Source organism: Monomorium pharaonis, chromosome 11 (genome assembly GCF_013373865.1).
Source record: "Monomorium pharaonis isolate MP-MQ-018 chromosome 11, ASM1337386v2, whole genome shotgun sequence".
Lineage (NCBI taxonomy): Eukaryota > Metazoa > Arthropoda > Insecta > Hymenoptera > Formicidae > Monomorium > Monomorium pharaonis.
Genome location: NC_050477.1, coordinates 5191369 through 5206465, shown reverse-complemented (window position 1 = coordinate 5206465; position 15097 = coordinate 5191369). Strand labels below are relative to the sequence as shown.

Genomic DNA, 15097 nt, shown 5'->3' with positions numbered 1-15097 from the left:
ATAATCTAATTGATGTAATTTTAAACATTATCGACAACGATAAAATGATCGCGACACGATTCGTCCGAGTAGAAAGTCCGATAATAAACGCTACAAATTGGCAAGAAATCTAAAGATAATTGGCGTGCACGCGTTGCTTCGTCCTCATCTTTGTCCTCGTTCTCCTTCGTAGTTCCTCTAATTTCGCCGTTTAAGCACCTGCATTTAAACATGTGTTTGTCCGTCCGTGCAATTGGGCGCCACACGACTCTTGCGCATTCCGAAGACGAAGAATTATTTTCCGACAAACAAACTGTATATTTTCTGTTTTTCAATGAGAAGATGCACTCAACTCTTTTATTTAATCTTCAAATTCTGATAAAATAGTGAAATACTTCTCTTTTGATTGTAACGAATTATTAATAGATTTTAAACCTGTTACTGCATACTGATTACTTACATATATCCGGCGTATAGGGTCTAAAACGACTTGCGCTTTGTTTTTTTTTAATTCTCTACCAAATTAAAGTAATTAATTAAATTCAGCGTCTTTCGAACTTGCCGACGTACCATAATGCGACCAATCGCGCAAGCCGGCCGTCGTTGAGCTTGTTATTACAATCGATCGGCCTCGAACCTTCGACTCCGATCAGCAACCGGTCGAATGGACGGACATTTCTGTCAATTTATGCGCGAGCATGTGATTCCCATAATTTCTCGGGTCACGATGCGAGCAATCACGAAATACCGACGTTCGACCGGCTGTATCTCGTTTCGAGAGATGTCCTCGTAACTGGCGCATCAATGACATTCAATCAGTTTCGAATGAACAAACAGTATTCGCTTTCAATTGATGAAAACGCTACTTGACGCACGAACGTTTATAAGTTTATTAAAGATTTACCCTATGTATCCTACATGCGCGATATATCGATGCCCGGTATTTTGCAACACGTATTTACAAATTAATAAATAAACGATTTATTCATTATTAAAAACAGTTTCGATTTGCTATTATTATCTAAATTATTATTCCGGATTATTCCCGTCGCGTTATCGGAACTATCGCGATAAATTGTTTCTATTACAAAGAAAATTAACGGTGCTAATTATTAATCTGTTAAAAAACGGGGCTAATTACGCTGCGTGACCGGCGTTGCAACGCCGTATCGTTTATCATCATTTACGGTGTGCAAATAGAGCATGTTCGCGCGGTCGGACAACCGCAGGATACATCCATGATTGATGGAAACGTATAATCGGGAGCGAAAAGATAAAGGTTCGAAGAAATTTGAGGAGGAATAAAAATTCAACAGCCGCCGATCGTCCGTCACTATGAAATATTTGCGTCCCGACGACACGAGCCGTTTAAGGCGAGACCGATCTTATCTCGGGATGAATATTCATTCGGGCGATCGCAATTAACCCTTCGAGGAGCCGTATCGCGAGCTTTTAAATGGGACAGATATATTTTTATCGATTCGCTGAACGAGCATCATAACTGAGAGACGCTCAATATTCTTCCCCGCCAATTTATAAAACCAGACGAACGCATCGAACTGAACCAGCGTATGTTTCTTTTTCTCTTTTTTTTTTCTTGTGACGTTAGATGCAATTAAAATTATTTAAATATCATAGTTAATTCTCTTCCATATAATTATCCCCCAAATCCGCACGTTCTTTTAATGCAACACGTGTGCCATATTCAATTTCCGTAAGGAACCTTATTTTTCACTTACGTAGCGTGATCGTCAGCAAATAATATGAACCGAAGGGCGATCGATACAAACGACGACACCTGTAGTCCCCGGAAGTCCGTGTCGAGTTTCACGAAAACCGTCGTGAGCAATTTGAACTTTTCAACCGTACGTATCTTCGGACGTACGGTGCTTCTTTCGTCTTTTATACGCGCGTCTCATCGCACGGTGAGGACGTGACCGTCTCTCGTTCCGCCCCGAAGCTCTCTTCCTTCTCGCACGGGTCGACCGTAAACCCATACGCAATTTAAATACGAAAGAAATATTTCAATATTGAATCTCCTCCCACGGCGCCGGAATTAATCAGCCGGCCGACTAACGAGTGCCGAGAAAAGAGGGAAACCGATAAGCGATTTCGTATTTGAGCAGAGACGCGCTATTCAACAAACGTGACGACCGGAAAAATTTTGCGTCTACTCCACGACCCCCCCCTTCCCTCCTCCCCAACTCAACAATCTTATCTCCACCGGCAATTTGACATAAGAGCACCCCGGACTCGCCGGGAAATACTTTCACGGCCAAACGAATCTAATTTTCCCGGCAATCAACATCTAATTTGAATGCTCTCTGAAATATAGATTTATCTCTTAAATGAGGAAACTGTAATAATAACGAAATATTTCCAAGTAAATTTACCTGATTTATGTACTATTTATACAATAATGTTATCGTTAAATTATAACGAAAGATTACAGTAGAAAAGCGACGTGAATGTGACGATTAGCATTCTTCCCGTGTCGAAACTCATCCCCCGTTGTTTGTCCTCGTCCCTCGTTGGTAGCCGACGAGCGCGACGTTCGCGCTCGCTCACTCAAAAAGGTTGTGATGACCACTAGGGCCTGGTAAATAGGCAAGCATCACACCCAGGTTGAGTGAGTCCACGCAATCGCCATTACTCCGCCACTGTTGCTCCTCATCTTTGTCACGTAGCACTCTCCTCCGGTTTCGAGGCCCTCTTATCTTTTCCTCTCGTCGCTGCAGCGCATGACGAGAATGCTCCCGCGTCTCTCGCCAGCCTCAGAAATTACGACTACGATGGTTACTAGAATACTGCGAGCAGAAAAAACAACTTGGGATGCTGCAAATCCCTCTCGTGCTTCTGCCAGTTAAAAAATAATTTCAGTCTAATGCCTGGCCTCGTTCGGATTATTCTCGATAATCTCTCTTTAACAGCTTTCCGAACCGCAACGTAAGAAAAAGGTAATCTTAAATTAAAGATAAGAGACCTTAAATTAAAGTAGATGAGACTGTACCTCGCTCGGTACTCTATTTCCGCAAGTGGTTGCGCGTTTGAGACCGAATAAAAGGATTAAAGCCTCACAGGGATTAGGAATTTCCTAGCAAATGCCGAAAGCGCGTTTTATGCAAATCCTCGCAAATTGGCCTTACGGCCATGCGATACTCGAGATATGTGGATTATTTGAATACCACACACACACACACACACACACACACACACAGAGAGAGAGAGAGAGAGAGAGAGAGAGAGAGAGAGAGAGAGAGAGAGAGAGAGAGAGAGCCCTTCAAGTTGTGCCGGATCGTCTGATAAACGTACACACTTCGCGATAAAAACGTGCGTCTCTGACTAATTTAACTTCAGGAAAAATAGTGCAAACGTTAGTGAAGACGAAACTTTTGGAACACAGCTTAATTCTGTTTTCATTGTAAAATAGATCTAGGTTCGGCTTTAATTAGAAAGTCGCGAATTTCTCTCTCTCTCTCTCTCTCTCTCTCTCTCTCTCTTTCTCTTCTCTCCGTCTCTCAAAACTCCGTTTCCTAACAACGTACTAAAGATTTTCTCAATAATCTTTACCTCATTACCTCAAGTGATGTAAAGATTCATTATCAGAAGTAATTCATTAAGATGTTATCAGATTTCTTTAAGATAATGAAGGTTCGCTTTCTACATAGAATAAGATTTTCAGAGTTTTGAACGAAAGAGTGTAACATCTATTCTAAAGTTAATTAATAAATTAATTTAATTAGTGTTTTATCTTCGAGTAATCGATTGTTATAAAAAAATGTATATAATTCAAAATGTATCTTTAATCTTTTCTCTTCCGTTGAATATTTAATTATCCAAGACCAATAAAGGAAGAAACTATTTTGAGGCAAAAGTGATTGAACGTCTCGCAGCTGATAAGGAAACTGCAGAGACAATGACGGGAAGACGTAGGGATTACGGAAGGAGAGAAAGAGAGAACTTTGTGGGATTTAGGGATAAAAGAGATTGATCGGTCGCGTTCTTTTCTACGATAATTAGTCGCCGAGAAATTGGGATATTCTTAAGATTGCGGAAAATCTCATTGCTGGCTCTCGCTGATAACATTCGCCATCTAATCAGTTAGAAATGGAAGATGGATAGAAGAATAGAACGCACATCGAAATATTTGCCGTCATCCGAGGATTGAATTTATTCCAAGAAAAATCAAATCAAATTTAAAGATATCAATTTATAATTGCTTTAAAGTCTTTTTTTTTATTTAACATGTATATATTTCTCTTAAACAAATTTTTTAAGAATTAGATTTCAAAAATATTTTTTACAATTTTGCTGCTTACGTAAAAACTCACGTTTACATCAAAGAAACGTCGTGCGGAATTAACTTTCTTTCAAAAGAAAACTTTGAGCGCGTAAAATTTATTTTAGCTTTAAAAAAAAATCTCATTTTATCTCATAGAGTGGCATATCTATTCTCAAAGTCGATTAGGAAAATCTGCGCGTACCAACGCAGGCAGAGCATTAGTGCGACGAAGCGAATAATAACTGAAGGCCTGGTAAAGGTATAGTCGGTCTACATTTTGCGTGTTCCTTAGATATGCTAATTCGAAAGTGAGTTAGAGAGATCGAAGCAACAAGAAGCGACAGGATGACGTCGCCTTGCTAAAATGGCCGAGGTTACAAAGGCTTTTCAACGAGCAAGGTAGTCGCTGGTCAAATAGGCCAGATTCTACGTATACAAAGGAATAGTTAATAGCGAGATATTTCTGCGGCTTTTGTTGAGTACGCGAATATACACGGCGGTGGTACTTGTCGCAGCCAGCCGTTGCACTTTCTCGCGCGTCTCCACGTCGCACCGCGGCCGTCAGCTTGAGACACACCTCCTCATTATTCAGCACGGATCGTTAATTGGATGAGGCTGAAATGTCACAAGTACCATCCACCAATCCGTGACATTTGTGCAATGTCGCGGAAAGTGAGCACGTAGCTCGTTCCGTAAATCGGAATAAAATATAGAAGAGCCCGCGCGAGAGATTTACAATTATCTCAATATTTCAAGAAATTAAATAAAAATTATACACACATGCAAAACGTGTGCTTCACAAATCAAAGGATAATTACTGTTTCATTGCAAGGTTTCGCCTCTGAAATTCAATTCGCAGAAAACATTTTATTTTTAATCACTCATTGCTCGAATTATTGTGCTTTAGAAACATTAGAGGTTTCAATATTTCAAAAATTACAAATTAATAGAAACATATTTAATCAGCAATTTATTAAGTTAACTTTGTTAAGAGCTTTATATTCTCTAATAAATTATAACTTCGTAAAAACGCAATGTTCGACAGGCACTGAAGTTTCTGATCAAAAGATAGTAATTCCATATGTTCTCAGTTAATGTTAGCATCAAAGCTCGTCCACGAGAAGCCCACATGGTCGCGAAAGCCCTTCAAGTTCTTCGAGGACCAGGAGGGGGTGTCAGCTTTCGTGTCTCGAGCCCCCCTCCGACTTCGAACCCTCGTCATTTCGCTTCGTCTGCTTCGACTGCAAAAAGTTCCGCGTGTTGCACGATCAAGATGCATTTTGTCGATGAGACGAAATGCGATACCGTACGCATCGAGAGGCTAAGGGTTCTTTTTTTTCTCCCCCTCGTCGTCTAGCGGTGAGCGAACGTTGGCGATTTTTCGCGCGTTTCTGACCAGAGCGTAAAAAGAAAAGCCGAGGGAGATTTTACGCTTCGCGCGTACTTTCTGCGTGTGTTTCGCGCGTTTCGTATGCTTTATGCATGCGACGAAATTGAATAATGTTGGGGGCGTCGTGTTTTGACATCGCAATATTGCGTTTACGCTTGTCATTACGCTCGCGCCACCGACGTGATTTACCGACTATCGTCCGCGCGTTTGCGTCTCGGCTCTACGCTAAATGCCCCTTCGCCCGTATCTGGCGCTCATTTGTAACGTCGTAACGCACGAAAGTTACAAATTAAAAAGCCACAGCTTGCAAAATTAATTTTCTAAAAGTGGATTAAACTAAATGCAGCAACGTTTAATACATGCAAAACCCTCGGGCATGCTAATTACCCGGTGTTTGCAACATTGTAATAACAATTACGACTATTAAAAATTTATACTGAATTCAATAATGTTGCTGTTATCTGATTAAAAGCTAACGTGGATATTTTTCAAGAAACTTATTCAATACATATTTGAATAAATATATCATCAAATCTGTTTTTACATTCACATTTAAAAAATATTACAAAATAACTTTTGTTATTTAAATAAAAAGATGTATCATTGACGTGTTAATCACTAATAAAATAAATAACGTAACGGTCAATGCTTGACAAATAAAAACGTGGCGTATTATTATTTTTCCGAAATAATCAATTATTGAATTGTTTCTGTTATTTTTGTAAAAAGAAATTGGAGCGATAACTTTGAATATTTGGTGTTTTATTAAATGGGGAAAGGAATGCGGTCGTCGTGTATATATATATTCGTTGAAAAATATAGATTACAGAATTATTCATACTATAAAAAAAAATACAATGAACTCGGCACAGGCAAGAGAATCTCCTGAAAATAATCGCAGCGACCGAAAAAATAGCGACAAAAACATCGCTCCAACGTTGGCTCATTTATTATTTAAAAAAAAAAGATAACAAAAAATGAACTCACGGTGATCACAGAAGTCGCATACATCACGTCATCCGCCATTGTTCGAGAATGTCACATTAGCGTGACCGGAGAAAAAACTACGTCTCGCCGGGCAGTTTGCATTGAGCCGTCGAGGTGTATCCTCGTCAGGAATTGCGGTATTTTCCACGTACTACTCGACGATCGATCCAGGCCATCGTTCGGGCTAAATCCGGTTGGAATATTCGACGAGTGTCCCGCGAAATTTCACGGTGGAGAACGAAGCTCTTCAGCTTTTCGTAAATAATTCCTATTATTTCGACGAATTGAGCCGCTCGGCGGTTATAATAATCAACTATTGTAATTTCAGAGAACTCCGCGGTTATTTAATTATCCAGATGTTAATGAATAATTCAATTCGCCTGGAAACGAGAGAACTGTAATTCGACTCTACCGATCTGGCGATCCCATGAAAAGGAACCCTCGGGAAGGGTTCTCGATTTCCGATGAAGCGATAATCGCCATACGAAAATCGACAGTCGAAAGAATGAAGAGCGTTAGTTAAACGGAAGGCGACCGGCATCGATGTAGAAGAGTTTAATGACCGCCGTAGTCGTGGCGGCTCCATAATTAATGTTAAAGGGCACGCCGACAGCCTTGGAACGCTATTACATGATATCACGTATACATGCGAAATCGAGACGAAAAGAAGGAAGAGGGAGAGAGAGAGAGAATGTATGCGAGGGAAGTCGTCGCCTCGAAAGAAAGCAAGAGGAACAAAGCAACTGAAAAAAGACCACTCGAAAAAACGAGAACGTGATTTCTTTTCTTTAAAATATTTCGCGCGCTTAACTTTTCCGCGCGCAATGGTGGCTTTCCCGGGAAAAGCCGCTTTCTTTTTCGCGCTCTGTGAGCCTTTTGTTACAGAACCTAATGCCATTACTAATGCGCAAGTGATTCTTTGCCCATTAAAAGAAATTCTATCCCGCGCGATTGTTGAAATTGTTATTAGTGTGTTATTATCTTTTTGGAGTCTCTCCTTTTTGCGACGAGAAAGGAATGTATTTAACATGAACAAATGCGGCACATTTTTTTTTTTTTTGTTATTTAGCGGCGCCAGTCCTGGTACAAATGGCAGCTCTTTGGTCATCGAGTCTTTCTTTGAGACGTAACGAAACAATTACAAAATTTACACGGGTAATTGCAATTCCGAGACACGAACGCTATCGCGCGATATTGCAGTGCGCGACGGAATCGCGGCGTCGTAGCTGGTAACCGGCCACGTAATCCGAGCTTAATGTCCATGCACAATGCGCGGGCGGATCGCTTATAAGCCCTCATGAAAGCTCTTTGTCAAGTAACGTGTATTGCGTTTCGCAGGTTGGCTGTAGATGGCTGGCTGCTCGACCGGCGCGTTATTGTAACCGGAAATTGTGTCTGTCTCTTTGAAATTATGCTCGCCCGAATGACTCCGCGGGAACGTAAATCCACTAAAAAGAGAGAGAGAGAGAGAGAGAGAGAAAAAATATAGAGGGAAAAGGACGCGCATCGTGTTAGATTACTATATGCGTGCTTTACGGTGTGTTGTATTAGATGGCGGCTGCAACGACGTGTACGATATGCATTCGCGTGAAACTAGGGTTTATATACAATATTATTCCTCTGCGTATATCTCCTCTCTAATCCGCCCAAATTTTCCACTTCCAAATTCAAGCTGACTTGAAAATAGAGGTTTAAATCTGTGTTAAATTTATATGCTGCACATATAAATCATACTGGATAAAGTATAAGTTTTGTCAAATTGCGCCTTCTCTGCGCTTTTTCACTTAAAGTCAAGTGTCTTTAATTTCTGAGAAAAAAAACGCGAAAAACTTTACGGCAACTTTCGCAATAAAAGATAACGATAAATGTCCAAGTATTCGGACGGAGGCGATTAATCGACGGTATCCAGAAAGACGTTACGGTGGCCATAAATACGATAAGTTGCCGCGACGACGCTTAAGGCGATTTATTTACCGGTAGTTTGTAATTTTTTTTTTTTTTCTAACGCTTTTAACCGCTCCACGGACGGGCGAACTTCGTAAACTCCGTAAGGAGTTCGAAGCCGTAAGCGAATTAAGTGCGGCGAGATAAGGTCAGCGTCCATCCCATCGTACAGAACGATCCAAAGAGCGATAACGCCGGCGAAATCGCCGCACGCGACAAACTCGCGATAATTCATCAAACTATCCATCCATTAAGTTCAACTGAATTTTCTCGCCGCCGGCGCTAAATTCCCCCCTCCCGTTTCTCCAAGTTACGCAGGGGACGAGGGTCATGTGCTTTGGAGCTTCGGACCTGTTAGATAGATGTCGAAACTACGGACAATCAATAGAACGTCATGAAGTTCAGAGGCCAAATCGATGAAATACAAGATATATGTGATATGCTCTCTATTTCAAGAGAAATTGCATCAAATGGCGGCCAATTATTTAAAGTAATAGCAATTGATTCTAATTTTATTCGTTCTAGCGATTCTGACATTAAAAAAAATCCGTTACCTTTTAACAAATCGATAAAAATAGAAATTAATCAAAGTCACGGCTGTTTCTTTCAGAAAGTTTTTTCTCTCTTTTTGTTTGCAAGTTAAATACCACAAATAACAGTAAAAAAAAAAATTTTTTTCAAGTGAGAGCAATAGAATGACAAATCCAGAAAAAATATTTGTATCTTACACATACATATACACACATCCTGTATCTGACATCTCGACAGCGCATATATCGATGTCAGCTGAAAAGTTGCTTGCATCGAATAACAGCGTCACGAAGTGTTACATACATATAGAGCGAATAAAGGATACGATACAACCGCATAAAAAAAGTCTCTCGGGTCCGATCGGCGAGAGTCGCGATGTTAGGCTTGATGCGTGCGTGCCGCTACATATTGCAATGTGCGTTGTCGCATATGAAGAAGTTTCTTTCGAGCGAGAACAGCGAGAGCGGGCGGGCGATAGGGGATGCAGGACGGCGTGTCGGTGTCGCGCGGGGTGACGCGCGATCAAAAGTTAAGAAGATATCACTTGATACCTTTTCTATCCGGAGAGAGCGAAGGTACGCGAGATGACTATTTCATGTCCCCCCTCGATGCTCCGCAGCCGCCGCTGCAGCTTCCCACACTCGGCGCGTCGCCAAAGCAACGCGCAACGATTTTTAATCTTCCGACGGGGTACGAAGAGCATAAAGGCTCACGTCCATCGCCGAGAGGTGTTATCGACTCGCAACCGCCGTAATATTCGATGTTTTATCGAGGCTTTGTACCGCGCTCGCAAACCGCAGACGCCTATTAAAGAGCTTTATGTCTTACCGAATGGAACGAACCGTCATCAACGCCGTACCGCAAACACGAAGGCGATATTCGCTGCGTTTCACCGAGGAGATAATTTGTGATAACCGGTAATGCGGTAATGTAAACAAAATATAGAGTCTAACGTAAAAACTGAGCCACCATTTTTTATCTGGACCACACTGAAAATCCCAAGTGTGTAAAAAAATGCCTCATTGGCGTGATTTATTTTTCCCGCGCAGAAATAAACGGCAAAACGGTGTACTGAGCTACACACGTGTAAATATGTGTCAGTGATTGAAAACGTTCTCCCTTTATGATTTTCAGCCGACTTGTTTCATAAAGAAAATATTACTTTGAATATTAAAATCAAAAGCCGGAAGCTGTTACGTCGACTTTTTATTATCGCCACGTAGTGCCGACGAAGGCGTTGCCAATAATCGGAAACCTCGCGGGAAGACACGTGTCAACACTCACGGCGAAATACACTTTTTCCAGCGGGCGGTTTTATTCCCGATGTACGGAAGACGGGCTTCGGTGGATTTCACGAGCGGTTTACAGAAGCAATCGCCGTTAATAATTCCGTAGCAAGAGCATCTTTATCACGGAGAAAACTTTCGAGCTACTCGATCGCTTCCTACGCCGCGCCCGGTGATGGACTCGCTTGCGAAAGCGCGCTATTTCAGCGAAGCGATACTAACATTTTTATTTATCTCGCGAGAAAATATTAGCTTCGAGTATCGATCTTCCAAAGCTTTCTGGAACGTTTCCTAAAGTGCTCTTAGTTTCCAGTTTTCTAATATCGAGATTGAGTTCACGGGAGTTACGGCTCAATAAATATCCTAATTAAAAAGAAAACTATCCTCAAGCGTATTTAAAACAATATAAAACAATAATCGATCAAGTTAAATTAAGTAATTAATTAAATAAGAACTTGTACAAAGAGAATATTGCGAATTTCTTTCGTGGAGGAAAATTACAATTTACAATTATTACCTTCAGTGTATTTTTTATTCCGAAGATAATTATCCTCCCAAAAAGACGTTCTCATTTGAAGAGATAATATTAACAATAGAAATTTTTCGTAATGCAAAGATTATATACTTTTTAAAAATATACGTTATAAGTTTCAGCATCTTCTATGAACGGAAGAGCTTTATAATGTAAATGGAGAATTAAATAAGAAATTCAATTTTACTTAACGTCATACTATCGAAATAGTCAAATAACTCGATCAGAGTCTGAAAAAATCTCGTTCAAAGGTAAGTCCCCAAACTAAAAACTCCGGCTCGCGGAGCTTTTTCGCGATGGCGAGACGAGAACGCTATTACGCACCGACACGTATCACTATTCGACATACATAATTGAATCGAGAGTCTCACAAAGAGCGGCAGCGGCGGCACGGAGCTTAATGGACGAACGGTTCTCGCTTTAAGCTCTGAAAGCGTGTAAGGGCGGCGCCCAAATTGATGGGTACGAGCGGCGACGATGACGACGCTGTCGTCGAAAGCGGATTCACGCGGTGCGAGGAGGACGGGAAAAGACCGAAGGTTTTGCAACAAGGATGCAGTCGGGGGCTCACAAGTGAGGAGAGGCGAGGGGTGACCGCAGCAGCCACGTGTCTCGAAGATGCGCAATAACTAACGACTAAATTAAATTAAAAGCCTTCGGTGGCAGACGATCCTTCGCGGGCGCTTTCCCATAGGCTTTCAAGTAATTAGGTCGTCCGCCCGCAAGAAGACACCCCCCTCTCCTATCTCACTCTGAAACGTTATATCACGATAGCTCGTACAGTGTGTTGCGTAATTTGTCAGAAGAGTCAAAGTATCGATAGCTTCCGGATTTCACGCTGAGGGAATGTGAGAGACTGAACCGACACGTTGGTATTTCGCGGATTAATTAACACTATAATTAACGTTAATTCTAACTGAAAGTGTATCTTCATCTATGAAATAAATACTAGATAATGTTCAGACTTGTAAAAATTTTAAGCGAGGGGGAAAAAATGTCTAAAATCTCTAGATTCAAAATAGTTTCTAACAAAGAAGAGAACATTGCTGTACAAACAAAATGTAGTTTCAAAACTACATTTTGAATTAACGTAAGTTGAATTATAAAAATTAAAAGACTTATTTCCCGCCCTTGCTCTAAACCTTTCGATCGCGTTAATCGCATGTGAATATCACAATTTTCGATTATCACAATTTAATGTGAATATCACATTAACGCATTAGATTCGACACGTGGAGGCTTCACTGCAAAGGAACGTATGCGGAAAACGTCCGAGAAATCTCGGAATCAGAGGTGGAAGACGGTAAAATCCCGGAGCATTCCCTCATCCCTCATCCCTTACGCGCGACGAGGGGTCTCGAAGCTCCGTTTAACGTCTTCTCATCTCATCTCTCACGCGCGTGTGCCATTCCATGCCAGTTGTCATTTCACCGCCGTTGCTGGGATAATGACTACATGACGGCAACAACCAGCGGCATTTAACGACGAGCAGCTATTCGTACGCTAATTGCTATTAACCTTGCGGAGAGAAATGCAGCGGAATGTGATGAAAAATGCGCCCTCTCCTACGCGCTTTCACAAAGAATGGGAATTTCACGGCATTGTGTGTTTGTATAATTTTGTAATAACGCAACATTAATTAAATTCGAGAGTTTGCAATGTTTGTGGAATTTTAAATAGTTTTATTTTTCGCGTTCCATAACTCCGTAATAATTTTATTCTTGAATAGTTTTTCAACATATTTTATTATTTTTATTGAAGAAAGATGTTTACTTTTTATAAAAAAATAAAATCACGTATCAGTTTTTTAGAATTCTTTGTATAAACTTCTAAAATAAATTACTATATTCAGCAATTATTACATATATATCAAAAATTATTTAAATTTTTAATATCTAAAAATTAATTTATAATATCAAAATACAACCCGACGTTCTTTGTAGAAATTAATCGATGATAAATGTCGTAAATAATGTAATATTGTAAAACATGAAAATAAACTATATTCAGCAATTACTAAGCAACAAGAGTTTCCTTTTCAAAAATGGATCATCCTTTGATGATGGACTCGATAAACGAGCCGCGAAATGAAAACCAGCCGACGTATCATTTTCGAATAGTTCTGGCAATTGCCCTAATAAAACAATTAACCGCGCTACGCGAAAATACTGCTAACGCGTTAATGTTCGCGCTCGCGTTTTATGTGACCAAGCGAAAAAAAAAACCAACTCGAAAAATAAACTAGTAAGTTTAGTTTATCCGAATCATTTAAATTTCCAGTCGACGATAAAATACGAAAATATAAACAAAAATATAAAAATACGTAAAAATATTCTAATTACAAAATATTATAAATATTAAAAAATATTTATTGCACGTAAGAAAATACATTTCTTGATAACATGCAAATTTTTATTCCATTTTTATTATATTAATTAATAAAACTAAAATTCTTTAATTTCTTTTCAGAAATTTATGTTTGTCATTAACTTTCGTATCTTCATATTTTAATAGTCGATTATCTTTAATATTGATGCAAAATGCTATACCTTCATGAAAACTTAACGAATACATGAAGGATTGTTGTATCGTACGATTACTCAATTTTAAATGATCTCAGACGATGATGACCCTTCAAAGATTTTATCAACAAGCATATACCTAATCTTGAAAAAATTGCTACTCCGCGTGGAAAAATAGAATTGATAGCGACATAGAACGAGACTTTTGTTTCTAGTTCTAAGCTATTATATTTATCCAAGTCTGTACAGCATTAAAATTATTCGTCGTGCCGGTCAAAAAAAATACTAACGCGTTTACATTAAAAATCCTGAATATGATGTTGACAATTAGCTAAGCGTCAGCTGTCCAGTAGATGTTGTAAACGAAAAAATGTAACAGAACCTATTATTATGACCCCCAAAAATAAAAATACAAAATAAAATAAGAAAAATAACTTTTTCCTTTTTATTCATTAAAACAAAATTAATGATTCTGATAACAATACTAATTTTGAAAAAAAACTAACAATAAGTCTTTAAATAAATAATTAACGATAAATTAATCACGTAACAAAGTAATATTGCAATAAATAAAAAAAATTAATTAGCAACAAATAAAATATAGAGATTAATTTTAATTATTTCTTCTTTTAATTTACAATACAAATGTCAATAAATATTGACAAAGTTGATTTTGTTTAATAAAATAATTGTTCGAGTCTCCGTATGATTAAAAGCATCGTAATTTATTTATCAATCGCTCGCCGTGATTTTGTCTGCGCCGTCTACATTACAGGCATCATAATTCTCTCCCGGAGAAATCGATTTCTAATTTGTTTTTGCACCAACAGATAGCTATTGTAATTTCACTTCTCATTTGCAACTGATTTTAATAATGGTATTATTAAAAGCTTTCTGCCTTACACACGACAATAGAAGGCCGGAGAGAATTTATTATTATACCAAAGGGACGATTTAATGGGCATAAAGTGGTAGTGGAGTAAACTCGATGAGAAATAGATTAACATATAACATATAACATATTGTAAATATTAAATATCAGAATAATGGTGTTTGTAATATATATATGTATGTATCTCAATACAGTTAACAATAATTTTAATTTGTTGTAAATAATAACTAATCTAAAATATAAATAATAGATTAAAAGCAATAATTAATCTTGATTTTAACAAACAACACGTGCACGCGGGCACAAAGTATTTTAAAAATAAAAAATTTTTTTTTAAAGAAAAATTAATTTCTAGATAAAAATTATCTTGAAAATCTCTATAATTATAAAACTGTTCTTACATAATGCCGTATTAAGAAATACAAAATCTTCCCGTCAATCGATATCAATAAGAGTGCTTTGTGGATATTTCAAGTGCTTCATTCAACTGCAGAGAATTGCGACGGGGTCCTGAGGTTGCGCACTCCTTTGAGATCGAAACGAGCTTTTTTCGCAGCGAAGCGAGAAAAAAAATGCCAATACCGAGAACGAGATTGTCAAACGGACATTGAACGGTTCTGGACAAATGCCAGCACGACACAGTGTTTGAAGCTGAAAGACAAATACATAAATTCTAAGAAGCATATTATAACCGTGAGTCTCTCAAATTCAAATTCTTTCAAGGTACATTAATTGTTATATAAAATATTTAT

The 15097-nt window shown here is 38.8% G+C and overlaps 1 protein-coding gene across 2 annotated transcripts in view; it reads right to left on the bottom strand.

Moving 5' to 3' along the window:
- LOC105832008 (matrix metalloproteinase-2) overlaps positions 1-15097 on the bottom strand; it is a 171078-nt gene that overhangs the window by 62157 nt on the left and 93824 nt on the right. The window lies entirely within an intron of this gene.